A 22962-nucleotide genomic window follows, 5' to 3' on the forward strand; every position below is an offset into this window, starting at 1 on the left:
ATGTGCAGGCCCGTCTGAAGTTTGCCAATGAACACCTGAATGATTCAGAGAGTGACTGGGAGAAGGTGCTGTGGTCTGATGAGACCAAAATAGAGCTCTTTGGCATTAACTCAACTCGCTGTGTTTGGAGGAAGAAAAATGCTGCCTATGACCCCCAAAACACCGTCCCCACCGTCAAGCATGGGGGTGGAAACATTTTGCTTTGGGGGTGTTTTTCTGCTAAGGGCACAGGACAACTTATTCGCATAAACGGGAAAATGGACGGAGCCATGTATCGTGAAATCCTGAGCGACAACCTCCTTCCCTCTGCCAGGAAACTGAAAATGGGTCGTGGATGGGTGTTCCAGCACGACAATGACCCAAAACATACAGCAAAGGCAACAAAGGAGTGGCTCAAGAAGAAGCACATTAAGGTCATGGAGTGGCCTAGTCAGTCTCCGGACCTTAATCCAATCGAAAACCTATGGAGGGAGCTCAAGCTCAGAGTTGCACAGAGACAGCCTCGAAACCTTAGGGATTTAGAGATGATCTGCAAAGACTGTTACAATAAACCTACCATTGAAATGATACTGTTCTGAGACTTTTCATTTCTTTGTCATTGGACAAACTTACAAAATCAGTGAGGGGTCAAATAATTATTTCCCCCACTGTATATATATTTGTTATTATTCTATCTATCTACTGAGACACATATACAGTGGGGGAAATAATTATTTGACCCCTCACTGATTTTGTAAGTTTGTCCAATGACAAAGAAATGAAAAGTCTCAGAACAGTATCATTTCAATGGTAGGTTTATTGTAACAGTGGCAGATAGCACATCAAAAGGAAAATCGAAAAAATAACTTTAAATAAAAGATAGCAACTGATTTGCATTTCATTGAGTGAAATAAGTATTTGAACCCTCTAACAAAAAAAGACTTAATACTTGGTGGAAAAACCCTTGTTTGCAAGCACAGAGGTCAAACGTTTCTTGTAATTGATGACCAAGTTTGCGCACATTTTAGGAGGAATGTTGGTCCACTCCTCTTTGCAGATCATCTCTAAATCCCTAAGGTTTCGAGGCTGTCTCTGTGCAACTCTGAGCTTGAGCTCCCTCCATAGGTTTTCGATTGGATTAAGGTCCGGAGACTGACTAGGCCACTCCATGACCTTAATGTGCTTCTTCTTGAGCCACTCCTTTGTTGCCTTTGCTGTATGTTTTGGGTCATTGTCGTGCTGGAACACCCATCCACGACCCATTTTCAGTTTCCTGGCAGAGGGAAGGAGGTTGTCGCTCAGGATTTCACGATACATGGCTCCGTCCATTTTCCCGTTTATGCGAATAAGTTGTCCTGTGCCCTTAGCAGAAAAACACCCCCAAAGCAAAATGTTTCCACCCCCATGCTTGACGGTGGGGACGGTGTTTTGGGGGTCATAGGCAGCATTTTTCTTCCTCCAAACACAGCGAGTTGAGTTAATGCCAAAGAGCTCTATTTTGGTCTCATCAGACCACAGCACCTTCTCCCAGTCACTCTCTGAATCATTCAGGTGTTCATTGGCAAACTTCAGACGGGCCTGCACATGTGCCTTCCTGAGCAGGGGGACCTTGCGAGCCCTGCAGGATTTTAATCCATTGCGGTGTAATGTGTTTCCAATGGTTTTCTTGGTGACTGTGGTCCCTGCTAATTTGAGGTCATTAACTAACTCCTCCCGTGTAGTTCTAGGATGCTTTTTCACCTTTCTCAGAACCATTGACACCCCACGAGGTGAGATCTTGCGTGGAGCCCCAGAGCGAGGTCGAATGATGGTCATTTTGTGCTCCTTCCATTTTCGAACAATCGCACCAACAGTTGTCACCTTCTCTCCCAGCTTCTTGCTAATGGTTTTGTAGCCCATTCCAGCCTTGTGCAGGTCTACAATTTTGTCTCTGACATCCTTGGACAGCTCTTTGGTCTTTCCCATGTTGGAGAGTTTGGAGTCTGCTTGATTGATTGATTCTGTGGACAGGTGTCTTTTATACAGGTGACTAGTTAAGACAGGTGTCCTTAATGAGGGTGACTAATTGAGTAGAAGTGTCTAACCACTCTGTGGGAGCCAGAACTCTTAATGGTTGGTAGGGGTTCAAATACTTATTTCACTCAATGAAATGCAAATCAGTTGCTATCTTTTATTTAAAGTTATTTTTTCGATTTTCCTTTTGATGTGCTATCTGCCACTGTTACAATAAACCTACCATTGAAATGATACTGTTCTGAGACTTTTCATTTCTTTGTCATTGGACAAACTTACAAAATCAGTGAGGGGTCAAATAATTATTTCCCCCACTGTATATATATTTTATATTTTTTTAAAAATCTTTTATACATAACCAATATAACTACCAAACTCTATACCATTCCCTAGACCTTTTACTATTAATCATTTATTATCTACTATTTATTATTTTACTAATTTTTTCCTTTTTTCATTTTCTATCTTTATTTATTATCCCACCAAAAATAACCACCATGCTTTACACTTCCTTCCTTTTTTTTTTTTTTTTTTCCCGCTCCTTCTTTTCCCAAAAAAAAGTCTTAACATTAGACCAATCCATCTACAACCTTTCTAAAATATGGCCAATTTCAACCATTGTAGTTATATCCGTATATAACCATTTTATTCTATTTATTTCCCTTTTTCTAAAATTAATTAGGTCCACACTATATATATAATTTTAAAGGGATCACAGCAAGGGATTGAATAAAGGACCGAATACCAGATAAAAGCTTTCCATGATTTCAAGATACATACTCACCCCCCGCCCTTTTCCCCTCCCCCTGCCCCACCTTGGTTTGGCCTCACGCGCCTTTTTTGAGTTCAAATAACTGCCACATGTGAATGCGGTTTTATGCTGTATATTGTCCTGATGAAGGGGGCTCTCCGCCCCTGAAACGCGTTGACTGAAAATAAAAAGTATTGTGTTAACAATACCTACCTGTTGTTGACTCCTGCAGACAGCTCCATCAAAAAGGTTCATTCTATTTCTTCTTCTGCAAACGATACCTCTCCCCGACGATTGCTTCCAAGGCACGGGGCTGGAACCTAGGCAGCAGCGCAGGCACCCCGCATGCTGATTGGGCAAATCAGCACAAGCCACGCATAGGTGTTGTGACTCATCACAACATCATCCGGTAAGAGTTTTCACTTACCCTTTTTTTAATCATCTTACTACACCACACATGAGGCGCTGCCTCCTATCTCTCTTTTATCTTCATACTGGGTGAGAGGAATATCCCTGTAAATTGACAACTTTGTATAAAAAAAATGTAAAAGTTGTCATTTACAGAGATATTTCTCTCACCCAGCATGGGTATATGTAAAACGTAAAGGGGCCGAAAGTCCAACGAGTACCTTTAGGCATTACAGGGTTGCTCACAATTTAGCCTTGCCCAAAATGCCAGAACAGTAAACACACCCCACAAATTACCCCATTTCGGAAAGAAGACACCCCAAGGTATTTGCTGAGGGGGCATATTGAGTCCATGAAAGATTGAACTTTTTGTCACAAGTTAGCGGAAAGGGAGACTTTGTGAGAAAAAAATAAAAATAAAAAATTCCGCTAACTTGTGCCCAAAAAAAAAACTTCTATGAACTCGCCATGCCCCTCACGGAATACCTTGGGGTGTCTTCTTTCCAAAATGGGGTCATATGTGGGGTATTTATACTGCCCTGGAATTTTAGGGGCCCTAAAGCGTGAGAACAAGTCTGGTATCCAAATGTCTAAAAATGCCCTCCTAAAAGGAATTTGGGCCCCTTTGCGCACCTAGGCTGCAAAAAAGTGTCACACATGTGGTATCGCCGTACTGCGGAAATGTGTTTTGGGGTGTCATTTTACATATACCTATGCTGGGTGAGATAAATATATCGGTCAAATGCCAACTTTGTATAAAAAAATGGGAAAAGTTGTCTTTTAGAGAGATATTTCTCTCACCCAGCATGGGTATATGTAGAAAGACACGCCAAAACACATTGCCCAACTTCTCCTGAGTACGGCGATACCACATGTGTGACACTTTTTTGCAGCCTAGGTGGGCAAAGGGGCCCACATTCCAAAGAGCACCTTTAGGATTTCACAGGGCATTTTTTACACATTTTGATTTCAAACTACTTCTCACGCATTAGGGCCCCTAAAATGCGAGGGCAGTATAACTACCCTACAAGTGACCCCATTTTGGAAAGAAGACACCCCAAGGTATTCCGTGAGGAGCATGGCGAGTTCCTAGAATTTTTTATTTTTTGCCACAAGTTAGCGGAAAATTATGATTTTATTTTTTTTCTTACAAAGTCTCATATTCCACTAACTTGTGACAAAAAATGAAAACTTCCATAAACTCATTATGCCCATCACGAAATACCTTGGGGTGTCTTCTTTCCAAAATGGGGTCACTTGTGGTATCGCCGTACTCAGGAGAAGTTGGGCAATGTGTTTTGGGGTGTCTTTTTACATATACCCATGCTGGGTGAGGGAAATATCTCTCTAAAAGACAACTTTTCCCATTTTTTTTATACAAAGTTGGCATTTGACAGAGATATTTATCTCACCCAGCATGGGCATGTGTAAAAAGACACCCCAAAACACATTGTACGGCGATACCACATGTGTGACACTTTTTTGCAGCCTAGGTGGGCAAAGGGGCCCACATTCCAAAGAGCACCTTTAGGATTTCACAGGGCATTTTTTACACATTTTGATTTCAAACTACTTCTCACGCATTAGGGCCCCTAAAATGCCAGGGCAGTATAACTACCCCACAAGTGACCCCATTTTGGAAAGAAGACACCCCAAGGTATTTCGTGATGGGCATAGTGAGTTCATGGAAGTTTTTATTTTTTGTCACAAGTTAGTAGAATATGAGACTTTGTAAGGAAAAAATAAATATAATAAAAAAATCATCATTTTCCGCTAACTTGTGACAAAAAATAAAAAGTTCTAAGAACTCACTATGCCCATCAGCGAATACCTTAGGGTGTCTTCTTTCCGAAATGGGGTCATTTGTGGGTTTTTTCTACTGTCTGGGCATTGTAGAACCTCAGGAGACATGACAGGTGCTCAGAAAGTCAGAGCTGCTTCAAAAAGCGGAAATTCACATTTTTGTACCATAGTTTGTAAACGCTTTAACTTTTACCCAAACCATTTTTTTTTAATCAAAGACATGTAGAACAATAAATTTAGAGAAAAATGTATATAGAAATGTAGTTTTTTAAAAAAAAGAAAAATTACAACTGAAAGTGAAAAATTTCATTTTTTGGAAAAAATTTCGGTAAATTTCAATTAATAACAAAAAAAGTAAAAATGTCAGCAGCAGTGAAATACCACCAAATGAAAGCTCTATTAGTGAAAAGAAAAGGAGGTAAAATTCATTTGGGTGGTAAGTTGCATGACCGAGCAATAAACCGTGAAAGTAGTGTAGTGCAGAATTGTAAAAAGTGGTCTGGTCATTAAGGTGTTTAAAGGGAACCTGTCACCTGGATTTTGGGTATAGAGCTGAGGGCATGGGTTGCTCTATGGCCACTAGCACATCCGCAATACCCAGTCCCCACAGCTCTGTGTGCTTTTATTGTGTAAAAAAACCCGAATTGATACATATGCAAATTAACCTGAGATGAGTCAGAGCTTGAAAATATGACTCTTCTCTGGTCACACAAGTAAAATATGACTCTTATGTTAATTTGCATAAAAGGCGGGAAGTACAAAAATGCATAATACTTATTGAATTCGTCGGTAAATGAAATTAAAAGTGTAATTTATACGTTTAGGGTAACACAGTGAACATTTTGAAACACTCAGTGAGGGTAGCATAGTAGAGGTGACAGGTTCCCTTTAAGCTAGGGGGGCTGAGGTGGTTAATCATCGCCTCTCCTTACCTTGGTGTTATCATGGTTGCTGTTGTTTGTGTGACCAGTGACAGTGACCAGTGAAATAGGGGGAACATTGGCCAGTAAGATAGAGCAGCATCCAGGAAGAAAGGGGAGATAGTAAGCAGTAAGATAGGACAGAGACCAGTAAGATAGGATGAATAATAACCAGTATGATAGGGTAATGACCAGTAAGACAGGACAGTGGAAATGTCAGATTATTAAGACCACTGATACATACGATAATGGGCGATACAGTATTTAATAATGGGTAAGTTGTGAGAGTCACCCACAATAAATATCATCCATAACCCCAATTGTAGTATAAAAAAACTGATTTTACTGATTCATGACCATACCCAAAAACAGGACATTGAGATAACCCATAATTCCCAACATATCTTCTTTGGTGTTCTATATCATCAATCTCACTGACTTGAAGATAGGACAGTTAGCAGAAAAATAGGGCGGATAGAGACCAGTAAGGTAGGGTAATAACCAGTAAGTTATGACAGTGACCAGTAATATATGGAAGTGAATTGTAAGATAAGGCAGTGATCTGTAAATTAGGGTGGGAAGTGACCAGTACGATGAAGGGGGCAGTGAATAGATAAACCAAAGGCACTGGAACCTTATTGGCTGCTATGAACAGCTCCACTCGACTTATGCAGAGGTTTAGATGAACCTCTTCATCCACATAAATCATCCCATACAGTTCCCTGGTCCAGTAATGTCTGACTGAGAACTTACCATGATCTAAAGAGGGGTCGCAGACGTCACTACAGACACACGGATGCTTATCTCTTGCAGACAGAGGGGATGATGCAGCAAAGCTGGGAGACATCTTCCTCCTCTTGCAGCCGGCAACCAGGAATGACAGTTTGTAACAGCAATTATCAGTCATGTTTCTGAGGGGCAGTGCTGATTGGTTGATCAGATTCTAATCCACCAATCAGCAGCTCTCTGTTCTCTACAGCCTGGGACTGGAGGAGCACACAACAGTCCGAGCCCTGAGTGCAGCACAACCGATGTGTGCGACTGCGAGGTGGACTGCATGTTCTTGATTCAAGGACCAATTATTACCTCCATAGCAAAGTGTTGGTAGGGTTGATGCAAATTACATTTCCCATTAGTGTCCATACTTTTGCTCTTTTTCCCCTGAAATACCTCAACTTTTTTGTTTATAGTAAGGTACATATGGTTAAAGGAAAACATTTTATTTTATTTCACTATGCCGTAAATAAGCATTATTATTAATCCCACTAGATGGATTTTATCCTGTTCCTGTTATTTTTCACCTTCCTGACAGAGCCTAGTTTTAAAAATCTGTAACTTTGGGATGCTTTAATTATCCAAGCCATTAAGAGACTCTTTTTCTAAATTTTCTAAATTTTTATTTCTCTGCTTTTGTATTTAACTTTTTTTGCGATATGTTTAACCCCTTAGTGACCACCCATACGTGTTTTTACGGCGGTCACTAAGGGGCCTTAGGCTGGGCCGCCGCATTTTTACGGCGGCCCAGTCTGAGCGCTGCACGGCTCCCCCGTGCAGCGGGGAGTGCGGACCCGGCTCTCACATGAGAGCCAGGGCCCTGCTCTAACAGCCCGGACCGGCAGGAGTGCCGATCCGGGCTGTTTAACCCTTTACATGCCGGGCGCAATGGCGCCCGCAACATGTAAAGTGGTGACAGAGGGAGCGGACTCCCTCTGTCTGCCATCAGCACCCCGAAAATGCAATCGCGGGGTGCTGATGTGTTGGGAAGCTTACCTTGCTTCCGATCAGGGCCCCGAGCCTGTCTTCAGTTATCTCCAGCAGGCTGTGCCTCTCTGGCGCAGCCTGCTGGTCAATGTTTGAATAGCATTGCTATTGAAATGCAATGCATTATAGAGATAATGCATTACATTTTAAAAGCAATCAAAATACTGTATATTATAGTCCCCTTGTGGGACTATTAAGTAGTAAAAAAAATAGAAAAAAATACACATTTATTAAATAAAAAAATTCCATAAAATAAAAAAATATGCTTTTTTTTCCATTGAAAATACTCTTTTCAATGAAAAGAATTGCAAAAAGAAAATATCCCCCATATGTTTGGTATTGCCGCATCCGTAACGACTGGGAATACATAAATATTACATAAATTATCCCCTATGGTGAACGCCGTAAAAAATAAATAAAAAAAAAAGACAGAATTTCAAATTTATTCTTAGTTTCCACCGAAAAAAACGTAATAACAAGCGATCAAAAAGCGGCATTTACTCCGAAATCGTACCAATGAAAAATACAAGTCGTCTTTCAAAAATCAAGCCCTCACACAATTCCATATAAAAAAATAAAAAAAAGTTATGGGTCTTGTGAAGTGGCAATGCAAAATCATTTTTTTGGTTAATAAAAGGGGTTTTATTGCAAAAAAAGTAGTAAAACGTAAACAAAATTATAAGTATTTAGTATCACTGTAATCGTACTGACCCAGACAATAAAGATATTATGTTATTTGTACCGAAAAATGAACGCCATAAAATTAATAATGTAAAAACGCAGTGGCAGTATTGCTATTTTTCCCCATCTCCCTCCCAGAAAGAGTTAATAAAAGTTAATCAGAAAGTTATGTATACCCCAAAATGTCGCCATTGAAAACTACAACTTGTCCCGTAAAAAACAAGCCCTCATAAAGCTATATAGACGAAAAAATTAAAAAGTTATAGCTCTTGGAACGAGACCATGAAAAATGAAGAAAAACCCTTGGTCATAAAGGCCCAAACAGGCTTGGTCACTAAGGGGTTAATTTAATTCTGTATTTGGCATAAAAAGCAAACATAAAAGAAAAAAGAAGAATATCCAGGAGGCTCCTGAAAAATGGAGAGATCTATTGCATGAGTTGGCAAATCTCCTGGGCATCACGGAAGCATTCTGGCACTTCCCGTATTACAGTCCTCCATGAACCTGTGTGTGGGATCAGATGCAGCTCTGGCACCCAAATGTACACTGAGGGGGCAGTGCCATGTCATGAAAAGGATGTGTGGCCTATTAGAATTGTGCATGGTCTGCAGAAAGGGGCAGTGCATTGTGCCTGTGTATACTATGAAGGGGACATGGCAGACTCCAAGAAATCAAGCACTGATGGCCTAACCTAAGGAAAGGGCATCAGAATTAAAGTTGCAATGAAAACTTGCTCTGCTATATGGCTGCCCAACTGCGGTGCACAGTACATTACACACCGATCAGCCATAACATTGGAACCACATACTGTAGGTGAACTGAATAACATTATATTGTGTCAATATCAATTGTGGATTATACATATAAGGTGACAAGTGAACATTCAGTTCCTGAAGTTGATGTACTGGAAGCAGGAAAAAGGAGTCAGAGCACACTGTGCATTACAGCTTGCTGTATATGTAATTGAGACCCCAGACCTGACCTCTGAATTAATTCAGACCCAAACCAAGCCAAAAAATGTATTCTATCCTCTGACCAGAACCCTAAATTATTTCAGACCTCGTAGCAAACCCCTAAGTTAAAGGAGCTGTCACTCCTTCACTCCTTGTTCACTGAAAATGTGGCCGCTGGAGTCATCAGCTGATGTTCTCTCAACATCTCCAGAAAACAGCTGATTTTGCTGGGGGACGCCTCGACCATCCACATCCAGCCAGGTATTTCAGTTCAGATGGGTAGTGTAGGGGGCATATTACTTAATGTGGGGAAGTGTGGGGGGGCAGTATTACTAATGAGGGCATTCTAGAAGGGAATTACTATTGGTGGGACAAGGAGGAGCACTATTACTATGGGGCACTATTATTTCTTCAGGATAGTATTTGTGGTATTGGGGCCGAGGCACATTGTGCAGCAGGATAACACTGTGGGGACTCCAGGTTGGGGGATGATGATAGAAAAGTGAGGACACTAAGATGTCTGTGTGTCACACTCTGCAGAGACGAGGAGCGGATGAAAGAAGTGTTTGGACCAAATGGAGAAGATGATGACAGAGAAGATCTACATTGGAGGAGACGTCACCTGGGAGGCCCTGGATGTGAAAGTGAGAGGTACGTGCTGCTATATATCAAGTACAGCAAAATGCAGGGGGTGGGGGGGGGGGCTTAGAGAATTGGGCCATATTCATTGGGGCTGTATATATAGTGTATTTATTTATGTGTACCATGTATATGGTGTATTTATGTGTATGTCCGTTGGATATATATGGTGTTTGTGATCGGATCGGCTAGCAGATGATGAGCCCTAACCTTAGCAGTGGGGGTGTGGCGGAACTGCTTGTGTAAGGAAAGCCTAAAGGGGGCCACCTTGAAAGGAGGATGTGTGAGTTGAGGGCTGTGGGTGGGAGGGTCAGCTGTAGCTGAAGACCGCGTCACCCGGGAGCTCGCTGCTCCTACCTTTTGTAGTCCTGCTGGCGCCTCCCCTCACACAAATGCGGCGTCTGCCGCGCCTATACTTGTGATCGGATCGGCTAGCAGATGATGAGCCCTAACCTTAGCAGTGGGGGTGTGGCGGAACTGCTTGTGTAAGGAAAGCCTAAAGGGGGCCAAAAATGACGCGTGAGACACGGATGGTACAAAGGACTCATGTTACTGACTTATAGTAATACCTTCTGAAAAGCACAAGACCTTTCGGAGCGTGGATTGGGAATGTACCTGGTATAGCATGACGACTGCCACCTGACCTAGTTACATTATGATGTGCGCTGGGGTGCTATATATTTGAAGCTGCGGAAGCTGCGCCTATCCTAAAGGAATGCCCCGTGATAGATCGCGGGTTTACCTTTAGCTTGGAGAGGAGGATCCGGACGTGCTTTGGGAAGACTAGAATGCTGAGGGGAACGGAGCCAAGAGTTAGTAGAGGAGATCAGCTGAATCATCGTCAGCCGGGGCCCACTGGTGCGTGTAATCAGCCTTGTAATCAGCCTCCCCTCCCACAAATGCCGCAATATATTTGCTTAATACCTGTGGTCGGATAGGCTATCAGAAAGGCGGGCCTACCCTATCTACCATGAGCAGTAGAGTTATGCCATGACCGCCGTGGTAGGGTGGCCTAAAGGGGCCAAAAAGAGCCGACCTTGTTTAGAGTAAATATATACATACCGTTACGACACCCGATTTTGAACGGAAAAAGACCCTTCACGATGGAGGTGCGGAATATACCGTATATATCACAGTGACTACCATCTACCTTACCTCTTTGTCATGTGTACCGCCACATCGTTCTTGGAGATGGTTAATGCTGATGCAATTGAAAGAGTGGCCAGTAACCAGAAACGATTTACTCCTATGTTGACTAACAACATATGACCATATTACGAGAAGGTCTGAATCCTGAGAGCTGCAGACTGAAACAAACAATGGTGAATCTGTTGGTCGGGCCTAGATGAATTCCAACCATCCGCCCAGGGCCCAGATCGGGCACCAACTGTTCCTGGTGGCAAAATACTTTACCTCTACTTATTCCCCAGGCCACACTTCCTATTAAGGCCCACGAGTCAGAACATGATGTCTGCCGTCTTACTGTAGTAGTAAATTAAGTGAAATGTGTAAACCCACCAGGCCTGGGGAACCATCCACAGGAATACATGCTATATCGATTAACGAGCTAATGTTGCCTGTAATGAGGACAGAACGTACATGATACCTGCAGTTGTGACAGAAAAATGCTTAAGGTCGTGATGAACTGTGTATGCTGCGCCTATAGTCGTGATAGGACTAGTCGTGTCAGAAGACATGACGGACTTCGTAAGCTGCGCCTTATTACTGTACCTCCTACTGGAAGATGGACCGAGACCCAGGACTTAGGCCGGACACCAACACCCTCAGTCCGAGTTTGTAGATGAAGTAAGCATGCCTGGGAGAAGATGATGTCCGCAAAGGCAGGCCTGGGATGACTGCTAATAAAGAAAACAATGAAACCCAACAACCTAGAAAATAAAAGTCAGGGAGAACAATAACGTGAGTGAGGCTCTAATGGCATGAGTCACATGTGCGAGCCGCCACGAGAAATTGTATTGCGAGCCACAGATTGCCGAGCCATGCGAGCGGGTCTGAAGGCAGAATAAGACATGGAACTTACTTGTTGTGGGACTACGCAGCCGGCCTCGAGTGGCGTTGTTGTGTGTAAAATTTAACGGAGAAGCCATACGTGAGAGACTCTAATGGCGGAGCCATGCGTGAGAGACTCTAATGGCAGAGACCTGTGTAACACTGAAAGGGAGAAGCCATGCGTGAGAGACTAATGGCGGAGTCATATGTGTGACACTAAAACGGAGAAGCCCTGCGTGAGACTAATGGCGGAGTCATACGTGTAACACTAAAAAGGAGAAGCCATGCGTGAGAGACTCTAATGGCTAAGCCATGCGTGAGAGACTCTAATGGCTAAGCCATATGTAACACTAAAAGGGGGGGAAGCCATGCGTGAGAGACTCTAATGGCTAAGCCATATGTAACACTAAAAGGGGGGGAAGCCATGCGTGAGAGACTCTAATGGCTAAGCCATGCGTGAGAGACTCTAATGGCTAAGCCATATGTAACACTAAAAGGGGGGGAAGCCATGCGTGAGAGACTCTAATGGCTAAGCCATGCGTGAGAGACTCTGATGGCGGAGTCATATGTAACACTAAAAGGGGGGAAGCCATGCGTGAGAGACTCTAATGGCTAAGCCATGCGTGAGAGACTCTGATGGCGGAGTCATATGTAACACTAAAAGGGGGGAAGCCATGCGTGAGAGACTCTAATGGCTAAGCCATGCGTGAGAGACTCTAATGGCGGAGTCATATGTAACACTAAAAGGGGGGAAGCCATGCGTGAGAGACTCTAATGGCTAAGCCATGCGTGAGACACTCTGATGGCGGAGTCATATGTAACACTAAAAGGGGGGAAGCCATGCGTGAGAGACTCTAATGGCTAAGCCATGCGTGAGAGACTCTAATGGCGGAGTCATATGTAACACTAAAAGGGGGGAAGCCATGCGTGAGAGACTCTAATGGCTAAGCCATGCGTGAGAGACTCTGATGGCGGAGTCATATGTAACACTAAAAGGGGGGAAGCCATGCGTGAGAGACTCTAATGGCTAAGCCATGCGTGAGAGACTCTAATGGCGGAGTCATATGTAACACTAAAAGGGGGGAAGCCATGCGTGAGAGACTCTAATGGCTAAGCCAAGCGTGAGAGACTCTAATGGCGGAGTCATATGTACCACTAAAAGGGGGAAGCCATACGTGAGAGACTCTAATGGCGGAGCCATGCGTGAGAGACTCTAATGGCGGAGTCATGTGTGACACAAAAAGGGAAAAGCCATACGAGAGAGACTCTAATGGCGGGGCCGTTCGTGGGAGACTAATGGCGGAGTCATATGTGTAAACCTAAAACGGAGAAGCCATGCGTGAGAGGCTCTAATGGCGGAGTCATGTGTGTAAACTGAAATGGAGAAGCCATAAGAGAGACTAATGGCTAAGCCATGCGAGAGAGATTAATGGCGGAGTCATATGTGTAAACCTAAAACCCGAAGAAGCCATGCGTGAGAGACTAATGGCGAAGCCAAGTGTGAGAGACTCGTGGCGGAGTCATATGTGTAAACCTGAAAACGGAGAAGCCATGCGTGGGAGACTCTACCGGTGGAGCCATATGTGTAACACTAAAACGGAGAGGTCATGCGTGAGAGACTAATGGCGGAGCCATGTGAGAGAGATTCTAAGGGCGGATTTTTAATTATATATGTTTTATTTATTTATTTATTTTTTGACCACTTATGCAGCTCCAGTATGACTTGGGGACTCGCATAACCATGACCCTCTCCAACAACCTGGGACTCTAACCAGCCTACACCCTATTGTACCCCTAACGGACAACATGAAGAACGGTCATCGGGCCCCCTAAGCCATGAGGCCCCCTGAGCCAAGAGACTGACCTGGATGACCTTACGGTGACGATAAGTAATTTAAAATGTAAGCCAGACCTAATGGAAAATGCATAGACATTAATGATCCGAACCACTTGCATAAATTAAACATTAACCAACCGTGAAATTGATGACAAACGAATGAACACCTGTGAAACATTGTAGGAACTTACTCCTATTGGCCCACTGTCCACTAGGGAGCTATTTGGTTAACTGGGGCGGGAGATCAATCTGAGTGAATGTGAACCAGAAGTAAAGGAGACCAGTCTGAGTGAATGCCAACCAGGATTAAAGAACACCAACAGAAAAAGGGGGTAGGCCTAAGGAATGTAACAAACCATCGAGGAAAGAAACGTAAGCCTGAAAAGAAAGCAGCTATGTTTATCGGAAGAGCGGTATCAGAGCGGTGTGCTGATAGCCCTAGTAAATGCAGAGTAACCATTATGTAGCAATGAAAGAAATGCAGCTTTAGGTGGAAGCGGAGTATAACACATGATGTAAGAATAAGTGGGTAAATGCAGCTCTGGATGTGAGTGGAGCCTAAACATGGTATGGGCACACTCTGAGTATGAATATGAGGAGCATGGTATCAAGCAGCCGTATGAATGCAATCTGAAAGTGAGCAGAGTATTAATGTAATGCAACAGCGAACGCTGCTCTGGTAGTGAATGGCGTATAGGACAAAATGTAAATGCAGACACACGGATGTAGCTTTGAAGATAACAATCCTAACCCCGATCTTTTGACCATTGGAGCCCAACCCCCTTCACCCCAGAGCGCTACACGTCATGGACCGCTTTTAAATCATTAACCGTTGATCCACATTTACCATAATTTAACCCAGCACGCGTGCTTGAGCCAACTGCAAATACGCGCCCCGCGTGCGCTAAGCGTATTTGGGTACTCAGAGAGGACAGACAGACACATGAACCTGATAATACATGGTGATGCGCGACTAGCGCCCCGGCGATGAGGGGGCGCAGCTGATTGTTGCAGAATACCCGGGCCGTACGCCCCTTATGAGAATTTTCCCTACGTGACCTATCAGCAGCAGGATAATGTCACCATCGCCAATATTTCCTCTTTCCTCTTCCCCCCCCCCCTCTCCCACGGGCAGATGCTCCCCTTATTTATATTTTATTTGTCCCCTTATCACTGAAACTGGCGCCCTGTAAGGGAAATGTACTTGATGGTGGACTCCCATGTTTGCATTGCCACAGCCCTATTATCCCCAGACAATGCCTTTAACACACCTACAGTAAGCGCTGCTATAGTGAGGGATGCTGAACTGCCACTTGCGGCAACCTGTTGGAAGAACACATGTGAGGAAGCGGGTAGATGCGCCGCAAGGACCGGGCGTGCGTGCCAGTGATCCGGCGCCACTGGTAAGTGTGAAAACATGTCTGGCTGGTGTCTGCGCCGTGCCGCCCCCCCCTCCCCACTTACCCTCCGTATGTACCGATGTACGGTCCCTCGCCTCGGCTGCACGCCCTATACTTACCCACCGGAGGAAGTATCGGGGGATCGCGTTCCACGCCGACGCCGGTGCAAGAGTAGGAGCAGGAGAATCCCGGAAGTGACATCAGCTGTAGCTGAAGACCGCGTCACCCGGGAGCTCGCTGCTCCTACCTTTTGTAGTCCTGCTGGCGCCTCCCCTCACACAAATGCGGCGTCTGCCGCGCCTATACATGTGTCGTGACGCTGCGCGTCCGCCGTTGAGTAGGGAACCTGTTCTTAAAAATTTTAATCCCATCCCTGACCCCACCGTCGGTAATCTGTCTGCTTAGCCCCCCCCCCCCCCTCCACGTCAGCGGTCTGTTTACTATCCAAACCCCCTCCGCCTCCCGTTACCTCTTGGGTCGGTCGGCAGGCTCAGTGAAGGACGTGAAGGAACGTCAGCGGCGCCGTGGCGGCAGGGAGGAGCTTAATGGACGTCCCCTACGTGACTCATCCCGAGAGGGGGTGACACCATTTTCTACCGCACCGGATGATATCAGCCGTAGCAACGCCACTGGGGATACATAGGCGTCTGTAAGTAAAAACATTCAGGGCTTTGGCCCTGGATGTTTTGTCCTAGGCCCGAATCTACTGCCTGCTGGACCCATATGACTGTACAATTAAATCCCTGCACTGCAGCGCTACCATACTGAATGATGTGCACCGGGCCCCCTGCTCAGCTGGTCCACAGATAGTGAAAATACAGGGGGGACTACTGACCAGGATGCACTGCAGGAGCTGAAAGCAGGGCCGGCCTTAGGGTTGTGCAACCAGTGTGGCAAAACAGGGTGCATTGCCCTGCATTCCTGAAGGGGGCGCCAGAGCAACTTTCCCAAAGGCAATGAAGCTATTCATTTTCACCTTGCTCCATCCCTCCTTCCCCGTCATCAGCTCTTACCTAACAACTGTGACGGCCCCTGAGTTTTCTGTGAGCTGTGAAGTCTCTTGAGAAGGAAAGCAACAACTGCTTCCTCCCACATGCTGTTTTGTTAGGAGCAGTTTGTGTGGTGCACTGTGCACCTCGTCCAGACACCCCACAGAGATGAGAAAAACAAAAGAAGACTTGAGCTGCTAAACATCCAATTATGAAAAAATACTTTATTGTTACATAATAAATGTTACATATATTGCCGTTAAAAAGGGGAGAAGGGACAGAAAAAACACCATCCCGGCATACAATAGACCACTAAACACCAATAAAATACATGTATAATCGAAAATTCATCAATCAGATGTATGCCATCTTTATAAATTCTGGGGTGAGTCCTCAGCACTAATGGCATAAAGGGGGACAGGGGTGGACCAATAGGTACAAAGGTCCTCATATAAAATATAGAATATATTGTAGATGGAGTGTATACCGACCTATCCACAGTTAAACATAGCCTAGTGTCATAACAAACAGACAAACAGTTACAGGGTTGCTCACAATTTAGCCTTGCCCAAAATGCCAGAACAGTAAACACACCCCACAAATTACCCCATTTCGGAAAGAAGACACCCCAAGGTATTTGCTGAGGGGGCATATTGAGTCCATGAAAGATTGAACTTTTTGTCACAAGTTAGCGGAAAGGGAGACTTTGTGAGAAAAAATAAAATAAAAAATTTCCGCTAACTTGTGCCCAAAAAAAAAACTTCTATGAACTCGCCATGCCCCTCACGGAATACCTTGGGGTGTCTTCTTTCCAAAATGGGGTCATATGTGGGGTATTTATACTGCCCTGGAATTTTAGGGGCCCTAAAGCGTGAGAACAAGTCTGGTATCCAAATGTCTAAAAATGCTCTCCTAAAAGGAATTTGGGCCCCTTTGCGCACCTAGGCTGCAAAAAAGTGTCACACATGTGGTATCGCCGTACTGCGGAAATGTGTTTTGGGGTGTCATTTTACATATACCTATGCTGGGTGAGATAAATATATCGGTCAAATGCCAACTTTGTATAAAAAAATGGGAAAAGTTGTCTTTTAGAGAGATATTTCTCTCACCCAGCATGGGTATATGTAAAAAAGACACCCCAAAACACATTGCCCAACTTCTCCTGAGTACGGCGATACCACATGTGTGACACTTTTTTGCAGCCTAGGTGGGCAAAGGGGCCCACATTCCAAAGAGCACCTTTAGGATTTCACAGGGCATTTTTTACACATTTTGATTTCAAACTACTTCTCACGCATTAGGGCCCCTAAAATGCCAGGGCAGTATAACTACCCTACAAGTGACCCCATTTTGGAAAGAAGACACCCCAAGGTATTCTGTGAGGAGCATGGCGAGTTTCTAGAATTTTTTATTTTTTGCCACAAGTTAGCGGAAAATTATGATTTTTTTTTTTACAAAGTCTCATATTCCACTAACTTGTGACAAAAAATGAAAACTTCCATAAACTCATTATGCCCATCACGAAATACCTTGGGGTGTCTTCTTTCCAAAATGGGGTCACTTGTGGTATCGCCGTACTCAGGAGAAGTTGGGCAATGTGTTTTGGGGTGTCTTTTTACATATACCCATGCTGGGTGAGGGAAATATCTCTCTAAAAGACAACTTTTCCCATTTTTTTTATACAAAGTTGGCATTTGACAGAGATATTTATCTCACCCAGCATGGGCATGTGTAAAAAGACACCCCAAAACACATTGTACGGCGATACCACATGTGTGACACTTTTTTGCAGCCTAGGTGGGCAAAGGGGCCCACATTCCAAAGAGCACCTTTAGGATTTCACAGGGCATTTTTTACACATTTTGATTTCAAACTACTTCTCACGCATTAGGGCCCCTAAAATGCCAGGGCAGTATAACTACCCCACAAGTGACCCCATTTTGGAAAGAAGACACCCCAAGGTATTTCGTGATGGGCATAGTGAGTTCATGGAAGTTTTTATTTTTGTCACAAGTTAGTAGAATATGAGACTTTGTAAGGAAAAAATAAATATAATAAAAAATCATCATTTTCCGCTAACTTGTGACAAAAAATAAAAAGTTCTAAGAACTCACTATGCCCATCAGCGAATACCTTAGGGTGTCTTCTTTCCGAAATGGGGTCATTTGTGGGTTTTTTCTATTGTCTGGGCATTGTAGAACCTCAGGAGACATGACAGGTGCTCAGAAAGTCAGAGCTGCTTCAAAAAGCGGAAATTCACATTTTTGTACCATAGTTTGTAAACGCTTTAACTTTTACCCAAACCATTTTTTTTAATCAAAGACATGTAGAACAATAAATTTAGAGAAAAATGTATATAGAAATGTAGTTTTAAAAAAAAAAAAAATTACAACTGAAAGTGAAAAATTTCATTTTTTTGAAAAAATTTCGGTAAATTTCAATTAATAACAAAAAAAGTAAAAATGTCAGCAGCAGTGAAATACCACCAAATGAAAGCTCTATTAGTGAGAAGAAAAGGAGGTAAAATTCATTTGGGTGGTAAGTTGCATGACCGAGCAATAAACCGTGAAAGTAGTGTAGTGCAGAATTGTAAAAAGTGGTCTGGTCATTAAGGTGTTTAAAGGGAACCTGTCACCTGGATTTTGGGTATAGAGCTGAGGGCATGGGTTGCTCTATGGCCACTAGCACATCCGCAATACCCAGTCCCCACAGCTCTGTGTGCTTTTATTGTGTAAAAAAACCCGAATTGATACATATGCAAATTAACCTGAGATGAGTCAGAGCTTGAAAATATGACTCTTCTCTGGTCACACAAGTAAAATATGACTCTTATGTTAATTTGCATAAAAGGCGGGAAGTACAAAAATGCATAATACTTATTGAATTCGTCGGTAAATGAAATGAAAAGTGTAATTTATACGTTTAGGGTAACACAGTGAACATTTTGAAACACTCAGTGAGGGTAGCATAGTAGAGGTGACAGGTTCCCTTTAAGCTAGGGGGGCTGAGGTGGTTAATCATCGCCTCTCCTTACCTTGGTGTTATCATGGTTGCTGTTGTTTGTGTGACCAGTGACAGTGACCAGTGAAATAGGGGGAACATTGGCCAGTAAGATAGAGCAGCATCCAGGAAGAAAGGGGAGATAGTAAGCAGTAAGATAGGACAGAGACCAGTAAGATAGGATGAATAATAACCAGTATGATAGGGTAATGACCAGTAAGACAGGACAGTGGAAATGTCAGATTATTAAGACCACTGATACATACGATAATGGGCGATACAGTATTTAATAATGGGTAAGTTGTGAGAGTCACCCACAATAAATATCATCCATAACCCCAATTGTAGTATCAAAAAACTGATTTTACTGATTCATGACCATACCCAAAAACAGGACATTGAGATAACCCATAATTCCCAACATATCTTCTTTGGTGTTCTATATCATCAATCTCAGTGACTTGAAGATAGGACAGTTAGCAGAAAAATAGGGCGGATAGAGACCAGTAAGGTAGGGTAATAACCAGTAAGTTATGACAGTGACCAGTAATATATGGAAGTGAATTGTAAGATAAGGCAGTGATCTGTAAATTAGGGTGGGAAGTGACCAGTACGATGAAGGGGGCAGTGAATAGATAAACCAAAGGCACTGGAACCTTATTGGCTGCTATGAACAGCTCCACTCGACTTATGCAGAGGTTTAGATGAACCTCTTCATCCACATAAATCATCCCATACAGTTCCCTGGTCCAGTAATGTCTGACTGAGAACTTACCATGATCTAAAGAGGGGTCGCAGACTTCACTACAGACACACGGATGCTTCTCTCTTGCAGACAGAGGGGATGATGCAGCAAAGCTGGGAGACATCTTCCTCCTCTTGCAGCCGGCAACCAGGAATGACAGTTTGTAACAGCAATTATCAGTCATGTTTCTGAGGGGCAGTGCTGATTGGTTGATCAGATTCTAATCCACCAATCAGCAGCTCTCTGTTCTCTACAGCCTGGGACTGGAGGAGCACACAACAGTCCGAGCCCTGAGTGCAGCACAACCGATGTGTGCGACTGCGAGGTGGACTGCATGTTCTTGATTCAAGGACCAATTATTACCTCCATAGCAAAGTGTTGGTAGGGTTGATGCAAATTACATTTCCCATTAGTGTCCATACTTTTGCTCTTTTTCCCCTGAAATACCTCAACTTTTTTGTTTATAGCAAGGTACATATGGTTAAAGGAAAACATTTTATTTTATTTCACTATGCCGTAAATAAGCATTATTATTAATCCCACTAGATGGATTTTATCCTGTTCCTGTTATTTTTCACCTTCCTGACAGAGCCTAGTTTTAAAAATCTGTAACTTTGGGATGCTTTAATTATCCAAGCCATTAAGAGACTCTTTTTCTAAATTTTCTAAATTTTTATTTCTCTGCTTTTGTATTTAACTTTTTTTGCGATATGTTTAACCCCTTAGTGACCACCCATACGTGTTTTTACGGCGGTCACTAAGGGGCCTTAGGCTGGGCCGCCGCATTTTTACGACGGCCCAGTCTGAGCGCTGCACGGCTCCCCCGTGCAGCGGGGAGTGCGGACCCGGCTCTCACATGAGAGCCAGGGCCCTGCTCTAACAGCCCGGACCGGCAGGAGTGCTGATCCGGGCTGTTTAACCCTTTACATGCCGGGCGCAATGGCGCCCGCAGCATGTAAAGTGGTGACAGAGGGAGCGGACTCCCTCTGTCTCCCATCAGCACCCCGAAAATGCAATCGCGGGGTGCTGATGTGTTGGGAAGCTTACCTTGCTTCCGATCAGGGCCCCGAGCCTGTCTTCAGTTATCTCCAGCAGGCTGTGCCTCTCTGGCGCAGCCTGCTGGTCAATGTTTGAATAGCATTGCTATTGAAATGCAATGCATTATAGAGATAATGCATTACATTTTAAAAGCAATCAAAATACTGTATATTATAGTCCCCTTGTGGGACTATTAAGTAGTAAAAAAAATAGAAAAAAATACACATTTATTAAATAAAAAAATTCCATAAAATAAAAAAATATGCTTTTTTTTCCATTGAAAATACGCTTTTCAATGAAAAGAATTGCAAAAAGAAAATATCCCCCATATGTTTGGTATTGCCGCATCCGTAACGACTGGGAATACATAAATATTACATAAATTATCCCCTATGGTGAACGCCGTAAAAAATAAATAAAAAAAAAGACAGAATTTCAAATTTATTCTTAGTTTCCACCGAAAAAAACGTAATAACAAGCGATCAAAAAGCGGCATTTACTCCGAAATCGTACCAATGAAAAATACAAGTCGTCTTTCAAAAATCAAGCCCTCACACAATTCCATATAAAAAAATAAAAAAAAGTTATGGGTCTTGTGAAGTGGCAATGCAAAATCATTTTTTTGGTTAATAAAAGGGGTTTTATTGCAAAAAAAGTAGTAAAACGTAAACAAAATTATAAGTATTTAATATCACTGTAATCGTACTGACCCAGACAATAAAGATATTATGTTATTTGTACCGAAAAATGAACGCCATAAAATTAATAATGTAAAAACGCAGTGGCAGTATTGCTATTTTTCCCCATCTCCCTCCCAGAAAGAGTTAATAAAAGTTAATCAGAAAGTTATGTATACCCCAAAATGTCGCCATTGAAAACTACAACTTGTCCCGTAAAAAACAAGCCCTCATAAAGCTATATAGACGAAAAAATAAAAAAGTTATAGCTCTTGGAACGAGACCATGAAAAATGAAGAAAAACGCTTGGTCATAAAGGCCCAAACAGGCTTGGTCACTAAGGGGTTAATTTAATTCTGTATTTGGCATAAAAAGCAAACATAAAAGAAAAAAGAAGAATATCCAGGAGGCTCCTGAAAAATGGAGAGATCTATTGCATGAGTTGGCAAATCTCCTGGGCATCACGGAAGCATTCTGGCACTTCCCGTATTACAGTCCTCCATGAACCTGTGTGTGGGATCAGATGCAGCTCTGGCACCCAAATGTACACTGAGGGGGCAGTGCCATGTCATGAAAAGGATGTGTGGCCTATTAGAATTGTGCATGGTCTGCAGAAAGGGGCAGTGCATTGTGCCTGTGTATACTATGAAGGGGACATGGCAGACTCCAAGAAATCAAGCACTGATGGCCTAACCTAAGGAAAGGGCATCAGAATTAAAGTTGCAATAAAAACTTGCTCTGCTATATGGCTGCCCAACTGCGGTGCACAGTACATTACACACCGATCAGCCATAACATTGGAACCACATACTGTAGGTGAACTGAATAACATTATATTGTGTCAATATCAATTGTGGATTATACATATAAGGTGACAAGTGAACATTCAGTTCCTGAAGTTGATGTACTAGAAGCAGGAAAAAGGAGTCAGAGCACACTGTGCATTACAGCTTGCTGTATATGTAATTGAGACCCCAGACCTGACCTCTGAATTAATTCAGACCCAAACCAAGCCAAAAAATGTATTCTATCCTCTGACCAGAACCCTAAATTATTTCAGACCTCGTAGCAAACCCCTAAGTTAAAGGAGCTGTCACTCCTTCACTCCTTGTTCACTGAAAATGTGGCCGCTGGAGTCATCAGCTGATGTTCTCTCAACATCTCCAGAAAACAGCTGATTTTGCTGGGGGACGCCTCGAACATCCACATCCAGCCAGGTATTTCAGTTCAGATGAATGGCTGTCCCTGTAATAGAAGGGTGACCTAAGTCTGACTGAGTCAGGGATGCTCATACAAAGCAGCTCTCAGTTTTAGCTCTTAGAGGGGAGTCCCAAGCCCTAATACAATGTCCTGATGCC

This window comes from Bufo bufo, chromosome 4, assembly GCF_905171765.1.
Source record: "Bufo bufo chromosome 4, aBufBuf1.1, whole genome shotgun sequence".
NCBI lineage: Eukaryota > Metazoa > Chordata > Amphibia > Anura > Bufonidae > Bufo > Bufo bufo.